General features: G+C 42.7%; 1 protein-coding gene across 4 annotated transcripts in view; it reads right to left on the bottom strand.

The window, feature by feature from the left end:
• The window catches only part of elovl2 (ELOVL fatty acid elongase 2), a 123,869-nt gene that overhangs the window by 80,876 nt on the left and 21,805 nt on the right, over positions 1-21,188 (bottom strand). For 2 of the 4 annotated variants that reach the window (XM_078539149.1, XM_078539150.1), the window contains one exon: positions 12,194-12,263. The exons of the other annotated variants lie outside the window; for them this stretch is intronic. The gene's annotated coding sequence lies outside the window, so the exon portion shown is untranslated. The remainder of the gene's footprint in view (positions 1-12,193; positions 12,264-21,188) is intronic. 4 annotated transcript variants of the gene reach the window in all.

Raw genomic sequence — 21,188 nt, 5'->3', positions numbered from 1 at the left:
ACTGGATGTATGACTCAAGGCGTGCACAGGACCCTGCGGAAATCCAGACAGACTGACCTTCAAGGGAATTGCCCAGGGAAGTTTCAACTCCCTGCTTCCTGGCTCCGCCACAAATGTCTCTGATTCTGAGCTAGAGTCAGAGACTTCAGACAGTTCCGACGTACTTACCTGAGTACTTAGCTATCCAGGAGATATTAGGCAAAAAAATCCTAGTCTAACTCCTGGGTAACTGCAGAACTGACCTCCCAATCACTCACACTGACTCCTGACTCTCCCCTCGACCTCTGACACCCCACTTGACTCCCGACTATGCCCCCTGACCCAACTAACCCCCGCCCCCAATCACCCAACTAGACCCCACCGACATGACCCAACTACCCCCCAGCACCCGACAACCCCCTCAACTGGACCTTACAAGCCCCGGACCTGATTACCCCTCCCAATCGGACTCACCTAGCCACCTCACCAACCTCATCCACCTGCCACTTACCCACTCTACCCATTCACTCACTCACTCACTCACCCATTCACTAACATTCATCCATTCACTAATACTCACACTGGACATTTAAACTTACCATACGGCAACTAGTTCTGTAAAAAGGGGGTATGTTGTGCCTCCCCCTGACTCTGCAGTGCTGTGGTAGAGCTGAACGCTGTGTTCCACGTTTCTGGTAAAGCCAGACTCAGAAGACGCACCAAGAAAGGTGAGCAGCGTCTAGGCAGGAAAAAGTTCGAGAGGAGCGGGAGAACCGGAACATCCTGGCCAATATTTAAGCATGGGCACATAATGACCATTAACTGCGAGAGAAACAAACTGGATCGAAACAGCAGAGTAGTGGATATAAAAAAAAATATTACATTTAGGTGGCACTTTTAATGACCTCTGAACATCCCATCCATTTGTCCTGTACAGTGACTTTTGAAGTGTAGTTATTGTAAGAAATGAGGCAGCCAATTTGCACACAGCAAGCTCCCACAAACAGCAATATGATAACAACCAGATAATGTACTTCAGTGACAAAAACAGAATTACTTGAAAAAACTCAGCAGGTCTGGCAGCATCGGTGGAGAAGAAAAGAGTTGACGTTTCGAGTCCTCACGACCCTTCAGCAGAACTGAGTAAAGTTAGGAGAGGGGTGAAATATAAGCTGGTTGAAGGTGGGGGGCGGGGGGAGAGAAGTTGGGGGGTGTTGGTTGTAGGGACAAACAAGCAGTAATAGGAGCAGATAATCAAAAGATGTCACAGACAAAAGGAACAAAGAGGTGTTGAAGGTGGTGATATTATCTAAGAAAAGGTGCTAATTAAGAATGGATGGCAGGACACTCAAGGTACAGCTCTAGTGGGGGTGGGGTGGAAAGACTGACAGGGGATTACAGTTATAGATTTAAAAATAATGGAAATAGGTGGGAAAAGAAAAATCTATATAAATTATTGGAAAAAACAAAAGGGAGGGGGAAGAAACGGAAAGGGGGTGGGGATGGGGGAGGGAGTTTAAGATCTAAAGTTGTTGAATTCAATATTCAGCCCGGAAGGCTGTAAAGTGCCTAGTCGGAAGATGAGGTGCTGTTCCTCCAGTTTGCGTTGGGCTTCACTGGAACAATGCAGCAAGCCAAGGACAGACATGTGGGTAAGAGAACAGGGTGGAGTGTTAAAATGGCAAGCGACACGGAGGTTTGGGTCTTTCTTGCGGACAGACCGCAGTTTTTCCAGGTAATTCTGTTTTTGTTTTGGATTTCCAGCATCCGCAATAGTTTTTTGTTTTTATCAATGTACTTCAGTGACATTGACTGAAGTGTAAATATTAGCCTGAGTACTGGGAAAAACTTCTCTGTTCTTCTTTTACAATAGTGCTATGTAAATTTTTACATCCACCTGAGAGGATAGACAGGCCCTGGATTTAACATCTCATCCAATAGATCGCACCTCCAATTGTGCAGCACTCCCTCAGTACTGCACTGGAGTGTCAGTACAGATACAGGGCTCAAGTTTCTGGAGTGGGATTCAAATCCATGACCTTCTAACCCAAAGGCAAGACTGCCTCTCACTGAGCCACAGATGACATATTGCTAATGACCAGGGACAATTTATCAAGGACACTGGCTGTTTAAGATAGCAGAGGGGATCAGATGCTACGAGCACTTGGTCAGATCAGTGCCTTAGAATTAGAAGTGCAAATAGGTCTGGCAATGAGACATCAGAGTTGATGAAAGTCCAGGGGGGGGCAATTAACTGATAAACAATGCACTTCAGATAGCTGGGTTTAGTACAGTATTCTAAAGAGCCTCCAGAGAACTTTCTCACAATAATTAATTCTTCACACCAACTCTTAATAAGATGCTGTTGAAGACTGCAAACTGCAGGATGGTTATACTCTATCCCTCGTTTAGCACTTCTAATGTGTTCCTAAAAAATGTGCTAAACAAAAATCACTTTCCCAGATAAAAGCATGTAATAAAGATGTAAAATTCCTGTCCTCTAATTTTTAAAATCGAAGGCTGCTTTAGACCTAAGTGGTCCAAAAATCCTCTTTCTACTTTCTACTCTCACTAACTTATTTCCCACTCACCAATTCCCGCCTCCTTTTCGCCGCCCCCTCACTCCTTACCATTTGCTGTTTCCCTCCCCTGGCCCAATCACTCCTTTCTTCAACCCCCTCACACCCTGCTGTTCACCGCTTCCCTCCCCCAACTCCCTCACTACCTCCCACTCACCGCTTCCCTCTCCCAACCCCCTCACTCTCTCCCGTTCACTGCTTCCCTCTCCTGAACCCCTCTTTCCCTCCTGCTCACTGCTTCCCTCTCCTGATCCTCCTGCTCCCTCCCTCTTGCCCCTCCATATCCCCCTTTCCACCTTGCTCACTCCCTCCAGCTTGTCACCACTCTCCCAAGACCTTGCTAAGCGTGGCAGCAAGCAGGAGGGAGCATGGGGGGGGATCAGAAAAAGGCGGCGAGCAAAGTGTTGTGTTCTGGGTGCATGACCCAGTTAAAACAAAAATGGAGGCAGCACTATTCAGGAAGGTTCCATTATTTACAAACTGCGCCAAAATTAAAATGCGCTTTTATAATGCACTTTAAATGTGGGATGTATGTAGTGTATCATTTTACCTTGGCTCGTTAACACCAGGAAGTCTAATTAATAATGCATGAAGACCTCATGATATCATACTAACAGATCATCTATCTGCAGTGGATAGTGAATTCTGCGGGTGAGATCATAGTGTCCAAAAAGGAATATTATATCCTTCCCACCACAGCTGAGGACATTTTATTCTCATGTTAGCTCCTTACCTTTGCAATCTCACATATTGTGCATTTCCTTACTAAGCCTGTTCGGGTAAATATAAAAGATCCCATGATAATATTGCAAGAGAACAGCATGGTATTAGCATTGAAAGCCTTGGAAATAGCAAAGTAGCAATGTTGAACTCAAAGGTTTCATAGAATTGGTTTCCAGTTTCCTCCTTTCTCTTGTCTTCACACTGTCCTTCTCCAACTCTTCCCTTCCTTGACTTCCCTATCTCCATTTCGGGGATTGGCTATTCACCAACATTCACTATAAGCTCAATAACTCTCAACCATCTTGACTGCACTTCCTCACACCCTGCTTCCTGTACTAACTCTATTCCATTCTCCCAGTTTCTCCATCTCATCTGTTTGGACGATGCAACTTTCCATACTAACACTTCCAATATGTCTTCCTTTTCCCTCAACCAAGAATCTCCCAAAACCACGGTTGATGGGCCCCTCGACAATGTCTGTTCTATTTCACAGACTTCTACTCTCATACCTTCCCCTCCCTCGAAGAAGCACAATAGGGTTCCCCTTTGTCCTCACCTCCATCTCACCAGCCTCCGTATTGACTGGGTCATCCTCTGCAACTTCTGCATCCACTAAGCACACGTTCTATAAGCATTCTGAGGGTCCATTCTCCCTGCAATACCCTGGTCTGCTCCTCAGTCGCCCCCATCACCCACGCCCTCCCTTTCCTATAGCACCTTTCCAAGCAAACACAGGAGATGCACTTCTCTCTTACATAAGAACATAAGAAATAGGAGCAGGTGTAGGCCAATAAGCCCATCGAGCCCACTCTGCCATTCAATAAGATCATGGCTGATCTTCTAGTTCAACATCATTTTCCTGCACTAACCCCATGTCCCTTGATGTTATTAAATGCAGAAATCTATCAATCTCAGTCTTGAACATACTCAAATGCTGAGCCTCCACAACACTCTGGGGCAGAGAAATCCAAATATTCACCACCCTTTGAGTAAAGAAATTCCTCCATAACTCAGTCCTCTTACCGTCCAAGATCCCAAACACTCCTTCCAGGTGAAACAGAGAGTTACTTCTGCTTTTTAGTATAGTGTGTACACTGCTCATGATGTGGTCTCTTCTCCACCAGGGAGATCAAACGATGACTGAGAGCTTCGTGTAACACCTCCATTCAGTCGACAAGCATGACTCCAAGCTTCCAGCCATCTGTTATTTTAATTCTGCACCTTGTTCTTAGTCAGTCCTTTCTGTCCTTGACCTGCTGCAGTGTTCCAATGAAGCCCAATGCAAGCTCCTGAGCTTGTCCCCTGGGACAGAACCTCATCTTTTGATTGGGCACTGTACAGTCTTCTGAACTCAACACAGAGTTCAACAATTCTCGATTGTAACCACTGCTCTCATTTTGCTTCGTTTTCCTTTGCTACCTTGCTTTTTTTTACTCTCTTGTTTTTCTATTTCCTTTACTTTGCTTTTGGATACCAGCCAGGATCCTGCCATTCACACCTTCTCTGGTCACATCTTTTGTTTCTTTACTTGCCCTATGAATCCTTTTGTTGTTCAATCTCTCCTGTCCAACAGCCTACCACTGGCTCTTCCTTGTTCTTTTTCCCATCCTCACCACCCGTCCCCACCTACACTTGCTCAAAATATATTATTATATCAGTTCTGATGAAAGGTCACAAACCTGAAACATCTGTTTCTCTCTCCATAGATGCTGCCAAACCTGCTGAGTTCTAGCATTTACAGTTTTTACTTCAGATTCTCATCTTTGGCATTATTTTGCTTTTGTAATGGTTATATTACTGGACTATCATCCAGAGGCTTGGATTAATGGTTCAGAGTTCCAGACCACCTGAGGGTTTTTAAATTCAATTAATTGCATAAATCTGGAATAAAAAGCTAGTCTCATTAACGTAATGATGAAGCTACCAAATTGCTGTAAAAACATCTGGTGCTGGGCATTAATGTTCCCCACCCAGAGTACATTCTGTACCCTTGCCATTCTCAATGCTTCTTCCAAGTGGCCTTCAACATGGACATGCCTCATGTCCTTTAAGGAAGGAAAATTATCATCTACCTGCACTGGCCTACATGCGAGCCTGACCCACAACAATGTGGCTGGCTCTTAACTGCTCTCTGAAATGATCTAGCAAGCAATTCGGTTGTATCAAACTGCTACAGAAAAGTCAAATAAAAATAAGTAAAGGTGAACCACCCAAATATCAATCTAGGGGCATCACTTCGACAAGGCGCATCCTGTCCAGTCAACCCTGCAAAGTCCTCTTAGCTAACATCTGGGGATCTATGCCAAAGTTGGGAGAACTGTCATGTAGACCAGTCAAGCAACAGCCTGATAGTCAATGTCCCAGACTCCTCCATCACCATCCCTGGGCATGTGCTGCCTCACCAGCAACACAGACCTACCAGAGGTGGCAGTGCAGCAGTATGCAGTCAGGAAGGGGTGGCTCTAGAAGCCCTCAATATTGACCCCAGCCCCACAAAGTCCCATGGCATCAAGTCAGACATGGGCAAGGAAACCTCATGCTGATTATACCTTCTGCCCTCCCTCAACTGAGGAATCAGTGCTCCTCCATGTTGATCATCAAGTTTTGTGACACTACCACTGTGCTAAATGGAATGGTTTCACATTAGATCTAGCAACTCAAAACTGGGCAACCATAAGGTGCTGTAGGCCACCAGCAGCAGCAGAAGTGCATTCAACCACAATCAGTAACCTCATGGCTCGACATATCCCTCACTCTACCATTACCATCAAGCGACCAGACCAGGCTCAATGAAGAGTGTGGGACAGTATGGCAGGAGCAGCAACCAGCATACCTAAAAATGAGGTCCCAATCTGGTGAAGTTACAACACAGAACTAAAAACATGCTAAACAGTAAAAGCAGCATGCAATATACAGAACAAAATCCCACAACAAACAGATCAGATCAAAGCTCTGCGTCCTTGCACATCCTGTTATGCCTGGTGCTGGGCAATTAAGCACCTTCTCGAACATCCCCATCCTGCATGATGGCAGAACCCAACATGTCAGAGGAAAGATGAGGCTGAAGCTGAAATAGATGATCCAGCTGAAGATGATCCATCTTGGCCTCCTATTGAGGTCCAAGGCATCACAGGTGCCAGTCTTCAGCCAATTTACTTCACTCCACGTGATGTCAAAGAATGGTTGAGCACACTGGACACAGCAAAGGCTATAAGCCCTGATAACATCCTGTCTAGTACTGAAGACTTGAACTCCAGAATTTACTGCAGCCCTGGGCTTCAGCCAATGGAGTCACAATATTGACATCTGCCTAACCAGGTGGAAAATTACCCAGGTATGTTCTGTCCATAAAATCAGGACAAATGCAATCACATCCCCATCAGTCTACTCTCAATCACAGAAGTGCTGGAAGGTCTTATCGACTTATCAAGCAGCACTTACTCAACAACAACCTGCTCACCAATGCTGTTTAGTTTTGGCCAGAACCACTTGACTGTAGATTTTCTTAGTGCCAACGAAACAACAAAATTACAGAAGTGAGTTTGACATCAAGGCAGCATTTAACCGAGTATTCCTTCAAGCAGCATGAGTGAAAGTGAATGGGAACCAAGGCAAAACTCTCCACTGATTGGAGTCATACCAAACACAAAGGTTGTGGTTGTTGCAGGTCAATCTGCTCATTGCTGCAGGAGTTCTTTGGGCGGTGTCCTAGGCCCAAACAACTTCAGCTGCTTCACTCCATTAAAAGGTCAGAAGCGGAGATGTTTATTAATGATTGCAAAGTGTTCAGTGCCACTCAAAACTCCTCAGATAGTGACCCACCATCAACATCCTGGGGTTACCACTGACCAGAAACTTAACTGGACCAACTATATAAATACTGTGGCTACAAGAGCAGGTTAGAGGTCGGGAATTCTGTAGCGAGTAACTCACCTTCTGAATCTCTAAAGTCTGTTCCTCAACTGAAAGGCACAAGTCAGAAGTGGATGACATACTCCCCACTTGCTTGGATAAGTACAGCTCCAACAACACTCGAGAAGCTCAACACCATGCAGATCAAAGCAGTCTACTAGTTTGGCACCTGATTCATTACCTTGGACTTTCACATCCTCCATCGCTGGCACAGAGTGGCAGCAGTGTTTACCATCTATGGGATGCATTGCAACAAATCAGCAAGGCTCCTTCAACAGCACCTTCCAAACCCGCGAACTCTAACACCTAGAAGGAGAAGGGAAACAGCACATGGGAACACCACTATCTACAAGTTCCTCACAAGTCACACACCACCGTTGAAACTATAATTGATGCTCCTTCACAGGCACTGTGTCAAAATCCTGGCACTCCCCACAAAACAGCACTGTTGCCTACACCACAAGGACAGCAACGATTCGTGAAGGTGGCTCACCACCACTTTCTCAAGAGCGTTTAATGTTGCCTGCCTCCCATGAATGGAAAAAAAGCAGAATGTTCTCCTGTGTCCCGAACAACATGCAACCCACAAGCAAAAAAAAATTACATAATATATAGGATATAAGGCACAGAAACAAGCCTTTCAGCCCAACCAGTCCATGCCAGCACTTATGCTCCTCTTGAGCCTCCTCACATTTTCCTCAACCACATCTAAAATAACCCTTTGTTCCATTCTTCCTCATATGCTTACCTTTAAATGCATTTATACTATTCGTTTCAACCATTCTCTGTGATAGTGAGTTCCATATTCTCACCACTCTTTGGAGAAAGGAGTATCTTCTGAATTCCCTATTGGATGTCTTGGTGCCTATTGTATATTCATGGTCTCTAGTTATGCACTTCCCCACAAGAGGAAACATTGAGTTGGGTTTTCATGGAGTCAGGGAGACTCCATTCCTGGGGTTTCTGATTTTCAGTAGAATCTTTTAAGGGTATGAGTTGCTTCGGGTTGCTAGCCCACAGCCTGGACTCTCAACCTGGCCGGCTCCATTGCGGGGATGGGCATGTCAGAGTCCTCTGCAATTTTCATGGAGTTGAGCCAGCTTTTCAAAGAGTCGTGATTCACCACACCTCAGGGGTGTCATGAGCTACAGTCGATGTGAGGGGACCTTTGAGAGGTAAGTTCAAAAGGTCCTCCTCATGCTACCCATGCTAAGGTATGTCCCCACCACCACCTAAGACTCTCATGCCCCCATACCAAGCTCATTCATCCACTTCACACTGTATAGAACCAATGAACCCTATAGTGACAGTAGGATGTGTGAAAAAGCTTTTAAAAAGTCATTCACTGATAACTTTCCACTTCCTAAAATAAAACTTCTTTTTACCTACAGGCCAACAAAAGTGTCAAACATGCAGATCCTTTAAAGTATGAATAGCTGAAAGTGCAAGCACTTAAATCTCTTTACCTTCTGTAAATAAACATTGTGTATTTGACAGGAGAGATCAGAGAGCCAGCGTTGCCAATCAAGCAATGTCTTCCCTAGGGCTCAGCCGTTTCAACGGGATTTCTGGGAAATCAGCCAAGATTGCATAACGAGGCTCAGAAATTTTCCCTGATTCCTGCCACCAGGATGAAAATTCAGGCCATTCTCTCTCTATCCACGCTATCAACATCTTTTATAATTTTAAAGATCTCTGTTCAGTAACATCCCAACCTTCTTATCTCAAAAGAAAAGAAACCCAGCCTATTCATCGTTTCCTGATACGTATATGCACACATTTCTAGTAAATCCTCGTAAATCTTCTCTGCACCCTCTCTGTATATGCCTCTATATCCTTTTTATAATATGGTGACCAGAACTATACACAGTACCGTAAGTGCGGTATAACCAAGGTTTGATACAGGTTTAGCACAACGTCCCTACTTTTCAATCCTTTCCCTCTAGAAATAAGGCCCATTGCTTGGTTTGCTATTTTTTACTGTCCTTGCTAACCTGTGGCATACATTTTAGTGATTGGTGTACTTGTACTCCGCGATCCCTTTTTCTCTACCCCATCTGATCTTGCAACCTTCCAAATAAAAAGTGACCTTCCTACCAAAACATACAATCTCACATTTATTTGTGTTGAAATTCATGTTCCAATTATTTGTCCATTCTGCAAGTTTATTAATGTCCTCCTGTAATTTGTTGCAATCTTCCTCAGTATTGACTATCCCCCTCAATTTGGTTTCATCCGCAAATTTAGAAATATTTTTTCATTCCAAAGTCCAAATTGTTAGTGTGAACAAATTAACTGGTTATTTATCGTAACTGCCATTACTTGTCCCATGCCATGCACAATTTGGCTGTTGCATTTGCCTACAACGCTGGTGCTTAGCAACCAATAACAGCAGACAAGGCACGACAGCACAACAGGATGCATAGTCTTAGTTCTTGGCTCTTCCGCCCATTTATGCGATTAGCCAGCATTAGATTTTCTTGTCAAATTTGCATTGAGGGCTGCTTGTTTCTTTTCATGTTTCACTTCTGCTATGAATTTGAACTAACGTTTTCTTCACAGTTAAAGCATAAAAGACTGAAAGATAAGCAATATCACAACAGTAAAAGGTTATAGTTTGAAGCTCGACCTTTGAAGTAGAAATGTTGTAAAATAAAACATTCTCAAATGTTGTAAAATAAAATTGAGAATGAGAAAAATAGAAGTTCCAGAAGTATTCAACCAAGGAGGAAAAATATTGATTTGCTTTCCAAGGATTCTTGAGAATAAAAATCCTACAGAATTTTGAATTTACTGTGGAGCAAGTAAACTTAAGTGCATTGAACACTTAAAAAACATCCCCTTGGCCAGGCAGCATATATCCTATAGTTTGAGACACTGAACAATAGCATAAAAGATTATGTTAGGGAGGTTCCACTCTACAAGCAAATCCAGTGCCTATGCTTAAAAAGGAACAGTTATAAAAAATTACCCTTAATTGAATAATGGAAGCTATATGAAAAAGCTGATTGGAGGTGCACCTATACAACAATAGCTTAAGAATAAATATCTAGTATGGATTTAGAATAGCATAGTGCTGCTTAATAACCCTGACTTGTGTGAGGATGTTTCAGGTACAGCAGATATTATAGGCCGTACTTTGGCTAATGAGGCAGATAGCTCACAGTTTTCACTCCCAGGTGGGTGGGTATAGGATGGAGTCGGGCCTGCCAACCCGGAAGCGGCGCATAGGCAGCCAGTGCCGAGTGTTGGTTAAAATTTAAAACTTAGGCCGCCTCGGTTCACTCGGACTTCATCCTAGTTATTTTCAAAGTTGTTAGGTCCTCACATTCCCTCAGCCCCACCCACACACCACAGTCCCTCATATCCCCATTCCAACTCAATGTCAACTCCATTCGCCATGGTCTCACATATCCTCCAAGCCAACACATGCCCACCCACTCCCCCAGGCCCCTGATACTCTCCATGCCACTTCCAAAGCCACATGTCCAGTATCTGCCATGGGCCGACCTCAGTAGCCATGTGGAGATGAGAACAAACTTCTAGCAATCCAATTAGTTGATTGGTTGTATAGAACTTGAGTATTTCTGAAAAAAGAGATATGTTTAAGCTTTTTGTCTTGCACTCATCAGAACACTTCGCAAGAACACCAATAAAAGGAGAAGGCAACAGTTTATACTGTATGTGAAGAGAGTGCTGATTGGTTGGTAAGTGGCATGGCCATGGAGAATGCATCACTGATGGTGAATGACAATGTCAAGCATTGTTTGTAATTTAAATTTAAACCAGGCAGCTTGACCCTGATTGGTCATGGCATTTGCCCGGAGGAATGAGCCAGTGAATGGCTATCACTTATTTTGTTTAGCTGAAACAGGCGCAATGTGTGTACATGTTCTTTCTGTCTGCAAAGTACAGGGTCCTGTGTATTAATATATGTAGCTTCCAGTACACTCAAATGTGCCACACTGCGAGACCGACTGACAATCTTAAACTGATTGTCAGTGTAATTTTTAGCACACTGAGGATTATTTAGCAAATGTTGTCCAATCGCGGAATCACATCTAATGTTGGATACTGTTTTCAGTTTTGCAAGCATAGGCTGGTTGGGTACCGTCTGTACCTTGCCCATTGCAAACAGTGGCTGGGACATGCTGTTTCATACAATCTGCCAGTCTTTGAGATGTAAAGCCTACGTATGACACTGAAATTTATATACCACATTACTCATTTTTGTGATAGGCAGAACGTCTTTTTGGCTTGACAACAACATCTTGTTAGTGATGAATACCACCTGTGTTGCTGCTGCATAGCAGAATCGTGAAACAGCTAACTTCACCTGTTGCTCAAATTTTTTGAGAAAATCTGCCTTTCCAGGGTAATCTGAGGTAGACAGGGCACTTTTCAGGGCCAAAAATGACGGCCTTAGGCCCATTCATGAGTTTGTATGATATATAGCGCAAAATAATCTGATCAGGGTAGCCATTATCCTGCAGGATGCCTTTGATACGCCCTATTTTAGCATCAAACATCAAGCTTCTAACAATTCAATACAGCTCTCAACCCTTCACACTTGAGAGTGAAAAATGCCCATTCATAAAACTGATTCAAAGCTTTCAAATCTCCTCAAGTGGTTAATGTCTTATAAAAACAAAGGAGCATCTATTTCTCTAACCACATAAAAGATAGCTAGTCTGTGAAAAACCTCTGAGCTGTCAATCAAACTGTGAACTCAGAAACCCCTGGTGAAATAATTGTAGCTTTTAAAATTCAGCCAAGCATTCATAATAACAGAATAATAATCCTTAGGGAAATGTCAACCAAGAGCTCTATTGAAACTGCAGGAATAGATGCCAATGTTTTTTTCTAACCCCCCTGTGTCAATCAAAGCAGTCTAGCAGAGGCTTTTTTAAAAACTCTCACTGACATCTGCAGCCTTTTTTTTATAGTTTATAAGGAGTGGGGGACTTAAAAAAACTTCAGATCATGACAGTTATACAGACCTTATCCGTCCTTCAAGTGCGTTTATGTCTACTCCATCAATCTGTGACTCCAACACTGTAGGTTAAGGCCCTGCAACAGCCAAAATAAGGTCTGTTTCAGCTCTCAATTAATTTTAAATGGATGATCAGATTCATGGTTAGCGCCTGTGCGAATCACACCCCACCAGACCCCCTTTCCCCTACCACCGAAAACGGTTTCAACCAGAAATGGTAACCGGACTTCCAAATCCGGGTCCTGTCCACCATTTTAAAAAATCTGCAGTCTTCCCAGCTCTGCTAAAATCCAGCCCTAGATCTCCCTATGATATGATTTATTTAGATTTTAATAAAGCCTAATCAAAATCTCTCATAAAGCCCTACTAATGAAACTATCGAAATTCAGTTTAGGATATGGGATGGGATAAGAAATTAGAATAAAAACACACAGGATACCAATAGAAAATACTCATACGATTGCTGTGTTCAGAATAGGGAGAGGGAGGTGGTTGTTGTTTCTCATTGATGTAAATTAGAGAGAGGCAAAATATAACTAAGCTTATTAATTTTGTAGATAGCAAAAAATGACAATACAGTAGGGATAAAGGATGCAGTGGACATTTGGTAGAAGTCCTTATATAAGTTTTTTGAATGGACAGATAAAATGTAAACAAGTGTAATATTCACAAATACAAAAACTCTACATTGGAAGGATAAGGTTAAACAGGTATACAAATGAAGAGGAGTGAATCAGCGTATTGTAACCTTTGTTATGAATCTGGAAGTGAGGTAGACTCATCACTTTCAATGTTGAGACAATGGAACTGATAATATAAGGTTCTCCTATCGGCACAGATCCTATCCTGTCATAGTCCTATATATAGGCTGCACTCAGATCTAGATGACAGCTATACCTTGCGGTTTCTGTCCTAATAAAACTAATGAAAATGTAAAATCAATATTGAAAGACACAACAATGGATTATATCCATAAACACACATTGGATCTTCCATGCTGTGGTCAGTGCCCCAAAAACTTTATAGGAAATATGCTACCTAGCTGCAGGGAATTTTTTTTTCTTTATCACACCTAGATTTAGTTGCCGTACATTTAATCCAAAATTCTGCAGGATATTCAAGAATACTTGGTTAGGAAATCAGTATTTTTCTCCCTGGTTGAATAATTCTGGAAAATAATTTATTCTATTTTTTTTTTCATCCTCAATTTCTCTCATTTATTTTTCACAGATCTAAATTTCAGCCATAACAATTCCTTTACTGCTGTGATATTGTTTAACTTTCAATCTGTCATAAGTTAACTGTACAAGAACGGAAACATGGATTGTTCAAATTAATAGCAGAAGCTGAACATGAAAAGTAGTAAGCAGATCTGCATGTAAATTTGGACAAGAAAAAGGTAATGCTGGTCAATCACTTCTATCTATGAATCTACAGAGTTATGATGCACTGACCTCACTTGGAGTACAGTAGGTATTCCTGGTCCCTACACTTCAGAAGGCACATGGAGGCATTGAGTAGAGTGCGGAGAAGGGTAAAAGTACAAAATGAGATGAGGTAAAAGGAAAAGATTCAAGGATCTTCGTCAAGATAATGGGGTAGATTGTAAGCCTCACTGATCTCTCTGAACATAGAACTGGGTACACCCTTAAGTTTTCATTATAGTTAATTTTCATCCACCAAGTTGAAGCCACCATCACTGCTTAACCTAACTTTTTTATTCCACTTGCACAACCATGTAAATGGAATATATAATACAAGTAATTGCTATGTTCTCCACAGCACACTAAGGTCTGTATCTGTAGAAAATTCAGATGGGCAGCATATTAGATTTTACCTTCCCACACCTTTCATCTTGATCAACCCCAAAACATCTTTTCCCATCAGCTCCTACACCATCTGCCCATTATTGATCTAGCCACCTGGCGTACTATGAGCAGTTCTGGCCAACAGACCTTCGGAAGGATACATTGGCCTTGGAGGCAGTGCAGCAGAGATTCACCACAATTATACTTGGACATAAAGAGTTGAATTACAAGGGGCGATTACACAAATTAAGGTTGTAGCCACTGGAATTTATGCTGATGGTCCGTGCTTTTCCAACTATTTGTGTTGAGTTCATGACTGCAGCCACCAGGAATAACTTTAAATCATGGGTCACCTACTCCTCTGTCCTCTCTGTGAGGATGCAGCAACAATCCCTGCCAAATTCAGGAACTCACCACACCACCTCCAAAAACACTCCAGAGTACTTCCAGACACTTTGCAAGTTCTTAAAGATTACCTAACCTGCAATTTAAGGACTGTTAGTACAGGCCCCACCTTGCAGCTTCACACTTCTCATTGTTGCACTCGTGACTAATTAGTTGCCTGGACCTGTGTGGTCTGAGCTTGATACCCTGGCAATGCACCAGTCGGTTAGGCTGTGCAGTGTCAGGATAGCATGCATTCACAGCCATTCAGCGCAAGCACCCTTCCATGTGCTGTTTTCTTGACAGCACGTGCACACAAGCTGTGGCCAACAAGTCTTATGTCCCAGCAAAGCAGTAGCATCGTTGCAATGAATTTCATGCCACTAATTTCCCAGTTTCCCTACTGCGCTACTCCCATTTTTACATGGGAGTTTCTATAATGAATCTTCAATGGAGCTTTAAATGAGCTGACCCTGCAATTTACAGCAGGGTCAATACTGGACAGCACTGGCTCAGAGAAATTCTCATGGAATTTCAGGGCCATTGTTTCTACTTCAATAAGAACTCGAGGTCAACCGCTCCATGTTCTAATAATTCTCGCCGTAAGAAAAATTCTTTTAACTTCCTCCTTTTCTCTTGTGGTAATAATGCTCACTCTTTACACCCTTGCCACTGAGTTGCTAACGAATGAAAACAATCTTGCACTATTTATCCCCTCAGCATTTTTCATAATTTTGACAACCTTATAAAACCACATTTTAACCTATGCTGCTCCAGTGGAGAAAAACGGTATTTTTTAAAAAAGATTTTCTTCATAACTCTAATCTCATACTCCTAGTATAATTCTCATAAGTATTTTGCTATATCCTATGGTTTTAATATTTTTCAGACATTGATCATCCCAGAACTGCACACAGTATTTAACTGTGACGTAACTAATGTTTTATGTATGTTCAAAATCTTGCAACAGCGAGAGTACATGGCAAATATGTTCCCATAAAGACGGGGGGGCTGGGGGGCGTAAATCTGTAGAATCCTGGATGTCAAAGGACATAAAGGTTAGGATTAAGAAAAAAGAGAAGCTTGTGGCAGATACTGAGGGCTCAATGCGGCAGAGTCCATAGAGGAGAATAAAAAGTGCAGGGGGGGATCTTAAAAAGGAAATTAGGAAAGCCAAGAGAGTGCATAAGAAAGCATTGGTGGGTAGAATAAAGGAAAACCCAAAAGGGTTTTTTAAATATATAAAGAGCAAGAAAATAACTAGGGAAAGAGTAGGGCCAGTTAAGGACTATAGAGATAACCTGTGTGTGAACTCGAAAGACGTGGGTACAGTCCTCAATGAATACTTTGCGTCGGGTTTCACAATGGAAAAGGACGACGCAGGTATAGACATCAGGGTGGAGGACTGTGAAATATTAGAGGAAATTAACATAGAGAAAGAGAGGAGGTACTAGCGGGTTTAGCAGCCTTAAAAGTGGATAAATCTGCAGGCCCGGATGCGATGTATCCCAGGCTGTTGAGGAAGGCCAGGGAAGAGATATCAGGGGCCCTGGCAGTAATTATCTAATCCTCTCTGGCCACAGGTGAGGTGCCAGAGAACTGGGGGACTGCTAACGTTGTCCCATTATTGAAAAGGGTAGGAAGGGATAGACCAGGAAATTACAGGCCAGTCAGTCTAACCTCAGTGGTGGGGAAGTTACTAGAAAGAATTCTGAGGGACAGAATGTATCTGCACTTGGAGAGACATGGATTAATCAGGGATAGTCAGCATGGATTTATTAAGGAAAGGTGGTGTTTGACAAATTTGATCGAATTTTTTGAGGAGGTAACCAGGAGTGTTGATGAGGGTAATGCATTTGATGTGGTCTACATGGGCTTTAGCAGGGCTTTTGATAAGGTCCCTCATGGAAGACTGTTCAAGAAAGTAGGAGCCCATGGGATCCAAGGCAAAGGGGCATGTTGGATCCAAAATTGGCTGAGAGGCAGGAAGCAGAGGATGATGGTAGAGGGATGTTTCTGTGACTGGAAGTCTGTTTGCAGTGGGGTTCCACACAGGGCTCAGTGCTGGGGCCCTTGCTGTTTGTGGTGTACACAAATGATTGGACTTAAATGTAGGGGGTATGATCAAGAAGTTCGCAAATGACACAAAAATTGGTAGGGTTGCAAATACTAAGGAGGATAGCCGTAAACTGCAGGAGGATATCAATGGACTGGTCAGGTGGGCAGAGCAGTGGCAAATGGAATTCAACCCGGAAAAGTGCAAGGTAATGCACTTGGGGAGGGCTAACAAGGCAAGGGATTACACTACGAACGGTAGAACCCTGGAAAGTACTGAAGATCAGAGGGACCTTGGTGTGCATATCCACAGATCCCTGAAGGTAGCAGGGCAGGTAGATAAGGTGGTTAAGAAGGCATATGGGATATTTGCCTTTATTAGCTGAGGCATAGAATACAAGAGCTAACCAGGTTATTCTGGAACTGTATAAAACGCTGGTTAGGCCACAACTGGAGTACTGTGTGCAGTTCTGGTCACCACACTATAGGAAGGATGTGATTGCACTGGAGAGGGTGCAGAGGAGATTCACCAGAATGCTGCCTAGGCTAGAGGGTCTGAGTTATGAAGAAAGATTGAATAGGCTAGGGTTGTTTTCCTTGGAGCAACCAAGGTTGAGAGGGGATCTGATAGAGGTGTTTAAGATTATGAGGTACATAAATCGGGTGGATAGGAAGGCACTTTTTCCATAAGTAGAGGGGTCAATAACCTGGGGGCATAGATTTAAGGTAAGAGGTAGAAGGCTAAGAAGGGAGTTGAGGAGAAATTCTTTCACCCAGAGGGTGGTGGGAGTCTGGAACTCACTGCCTGAAAGAGTGGTTGAGTCAGAAACTCTCGTAACATTTAAGAAGTAATTAGATATTCACTTGTGGTGCCATAGCCTCCAGAGCTATGGGCCAAGCGCTGGAAAATTGTTAGTGTCGTCAGATCTTTGTTGACTGGCACAGACACGATGAGCTGAATGGCCTCCCTCTGTGCTGTAAATGTCTGAGTCATTTCTATTCATTGAAATCCAGAATAGTTTTTTTTTGTCATTTTATGACTTTTTCTAACTGCACCTTGGGGTATTTATATTTTTTGCACTGTTTCTCCACTCTATTAATGGTTTCAATATTTTGGGTAAACTTCCTCTAATGGTTGTTTTTAATCAAACTGTACAATGCGACATTTCTGTGTTAAATGGCATCTTACATCATTCCTCTAACTTGCCTACATTCACCTACAGTCTTCATCACAAATTTCCTCCAATTTGGTATCAAGCTTCAATATCATTCTTCTGTGCCCACATCTAAATCAATAATTTGGATGCAAAGCCAAAGGAGCCAAAACAGATTCTGGGGACATTCAATCAAAATGAATTTAAATTTGCACCAACTCCGCTTTCTGTTCCATGTGTCTTAGATTTATGTCGCACCTTTACAAGCACCTTTTAAAAATCCATGTACACATCCATAATATTCTCTTTATCTACACACTTTAAAGGTTTTCTCAAAATTGGATTTAATCAATCAAGCACAAGCTACACTTCATTTTCCAAGTGTTCACTGATTCCATCTTGTATCATTCACTCTACAACTTTACCTACAATAGAGGTAAGACTATTTGGCCTATAATTTCCTGACTTATTCCTTATTCCTTTGTTGAGTACTTGCTACACTCCAGTCCTCTTTCACTTCTAGTATTCAAAGATTTTTGGAAAATTAGGTTTGCCATTTCTGTCTTCTCCAGAACCTCCTTCAATACCCTGGGATGCATGCCATTGGGATTGGTATTTTTCCTTTCAATCTCAACCTTAAAGTTTTCTTTTGAAAATTTATCCCTACTAACGGATTTTAGAGTTCTTTGAGGCATTCCTACAACAGAAGTGGTGCAGATACAGACTGGTCCCACTTAAGAGTGAGGAAGACTGGAAATGGGGCAAGTATAGAGTTTCACAGAAACAGGAAAAGCTTGAGGCCTTTTCAAAAAATGATAATACACCTTGGAAAAGTTGTGGAAAAAACAAAAGAAAAAGGAAAGAACCATTCTCTCCCACTTAGTTAACATATTTCACTTCCAAGCTGTGCTTACAAACTGCTAGAGTGGCCAATTCTGACGACAATTATTCCTATAGTAGTGTAGGCACTGAAGAGTAATCACACAGGCTTCAGACCAAAATGGATTACATATAACAAAGTTCATATTCTTACGATCTCAGATGATTGGCCTCCAACCACCATAACTATCTTCCTTTGAATCCAGCCAGTGGAGAATTTTTCCCCCAACTCTCATTAACTTCAATTTTACTAGGGTTAACTGATACCGCACTCCATCAAATTCTGCCTTGATGCCAAGGGCAGTAACTCTCACCTCATCACTGGAATTTGTTAATGTTTGAACCAAAGCTGTAATGAGGTCAGGAGCCAAGTGATCCTGGCACAACCCAGACTGCGCATCGGTGATGAGCATGTCAATGATGTGTCAGTGCCGCTTGATAGCACTGTTGACGACACCTTCCATCACTTTGCCGATGATTGAGAGCAGACTGATGGGGCGGTAATTGGCCAGATTGGATTTGTCCTGAATGTCCTGGGAGTGAGGTGATAGACCTCCAGCAACCACAACCATCTTCTTTTGTGCTAGGTATGACTCCAACCAGCAGGGAGTTTTCCCCAATTCCCATTAACTTCAGTTTTGCTGCGGCTCGATGCCAAACTCAGTCAAATGCTGCCTTGATGTAAGAGCAGTCACCTGAGTTCAGCTCTTTTGTCCATGTTTGGACCAAGGCTGCAATGAAGTCAGGAGCCAATTGGCCCTGGCGGAACCCAAAATCAGTGAGCAGGTCTATTGCCGAGTAAGTGCCGATTCATAGTACTTTTGACAACATTCTTCATCACTTTGGTCGAGGATAGACTGATGGGGCAGTAATTGGCTGGGTTGTATTTGTCTTGCTCTTTGTGTACAGGACATACCTGGGCAATTTTCCACATAGCTGGGTAGATGCCAATGTTATAGCTATATAACAGAACAGCTTGGCTAGGGGTGTGGCAAGTTCTGGGGCACAAGTCTTCAATACTACTGCTGGAATATTGTCAGGGCCCAAAGCCTTTCTGGTATCCAATGCCTTCAGCCATTCCTTGATTTCACATGGAGTGAATCAAATTGGCTGACATCCATGATGCTGAGGGCCACAGGAGGAGGGAGGCCAAGATGGATCAACCACTCCAGCCTTCTGGCTGAAGATAGTTTCAAAAGACATTTTTTTTGTACTGATGTGCTGGGCTTCCCTAATCATCCTGGATTGGGATATTTGTGCAGCCGCCGCCGCCTCCAATTAGTTGTTTAATTATCCACCAGCATTCACAACTGGATGTGGCAGGACTACAGAGGTTTGATCTGATCTTTGGTTGTGATATCACTTTAGCTTCTGCTGTTCGGCATGCAAGTGATCCTGTGTTGTAGCTTCAGCAGGCTGACACCTCACTTTTTTATCTATGCCTGGTGCTACTCCTAGAATGCTCTTCTGTACTCTTCATTGAACCAGGGTTGATCCCTTGGCTTGATGGTAATGGTAGAGTAAGTTATCTACTGGGCTATGAAGTTACAGATTGTGGTTGAATACAATTCTGCTGCTGCTGGTGGCCCACAGTGCCTCTTGGATGCCTTGTTTTGAGCTGCTAGATCTGTTCAGAATCTATCCCATTTAGCATGGTGGTGATGCCACTGCATGAAGGAGGGTATCTTGTGAGGATGGGAGTTTGTGTCCACAATGACTGTGTGCGGTGGTCACTTCTAGCAAATTCTGTCATGGCCTGAGGCATTGAAGACCCCACCCTGAGTACATTCTGTGTCCTTGCCACCCTCCATGCTTCTTCCAAGTGATGTTCAACTTGGAGGAGTACTCATTCAGTTTTATTCCTTTGACTTTTCTGTAGCGGTTTGATACGACCTTGCTAGGCCAGTTCAAAGGGCAGATAAGAATCAACCATATTGCTGTGGGACTAAAGTCACATTTTTGTTGCCCAATGAGCTTCAAAGACAGTGGATTAGTTTTGAAATGTACTTCCTGTTATTTCGATGAATGTAGTCATTGATTTGAACACACTAAGGTCCCAGAAGTTTTCTTGAGACAATTAGTTTTTAGTGGTGATAGACGAGGGATGAATTTTGGCCAGAATATGAAAGAAATGCATTTGAAGAACCCCTTTCACATCCTTGGAGTTATGAGGAGTGAGTTGGCTATGATAGATTGGGGAATTTCATTAAAAGGCATGACAGTGGACAGATGATAGCTAATATTTAAGGAACGAATGTATGCATTGTAACAGTTATACATTCCTTTCTGGCGCCGAAACACAACCAGAAAAGTGGCCCAACTATGGCTAACAAGAGAAATTAATGATAGTATTAAATTCAAAGAGGAGACATAAAAAGTTGCTAGAAAAAGTAGCAAGCCTGAGGACTGGGAGCAGTTTAGGATTCAGCAAAGGAGGGTCAAGATATTGTTTAAGAGGGAAAAAAGAAGAGTATGGGAGTAAACTTGCAAGGAAAATAAAAGCAGACTGTAAAAGATTCTATAAGTACGTAAAAATAAAAAGATTAGTGAAGACAAATGTATGTCCCTTACAGTCCAAAACGGGAGACTTTATAATGGAGAACAAGGAAATGGCAAAGCAATTAAACAACTACTTTAATTTTGTTTTCACGGAAGAAGGAAGACACAAATAACTTCCCAGAAATGCTAGGGGACCTAGCAATGGTCTAGTGAGCAAGAGGAA

Source organism: Cetorhinus maximus, chromosome 3 (genome assembly GCF_964194155.1).
Source record: "Cetorhinus maximus chromosome 3, sCetMax3.hap1.1, whole genome shotgun sequence".
NCBI classification, from domain to species: Eukaryota; Metazoa; Chordata; class Chondrichthyes; order Lamniformes; family Cetorhinidae; genus Cetorhinus; species Cetorhinus maximus.
The sequence above is the reverse complement of the archived record's forward strand: the minus strand, read 5'-3'. Positions and strand labels throughout refer to the sequence as shown.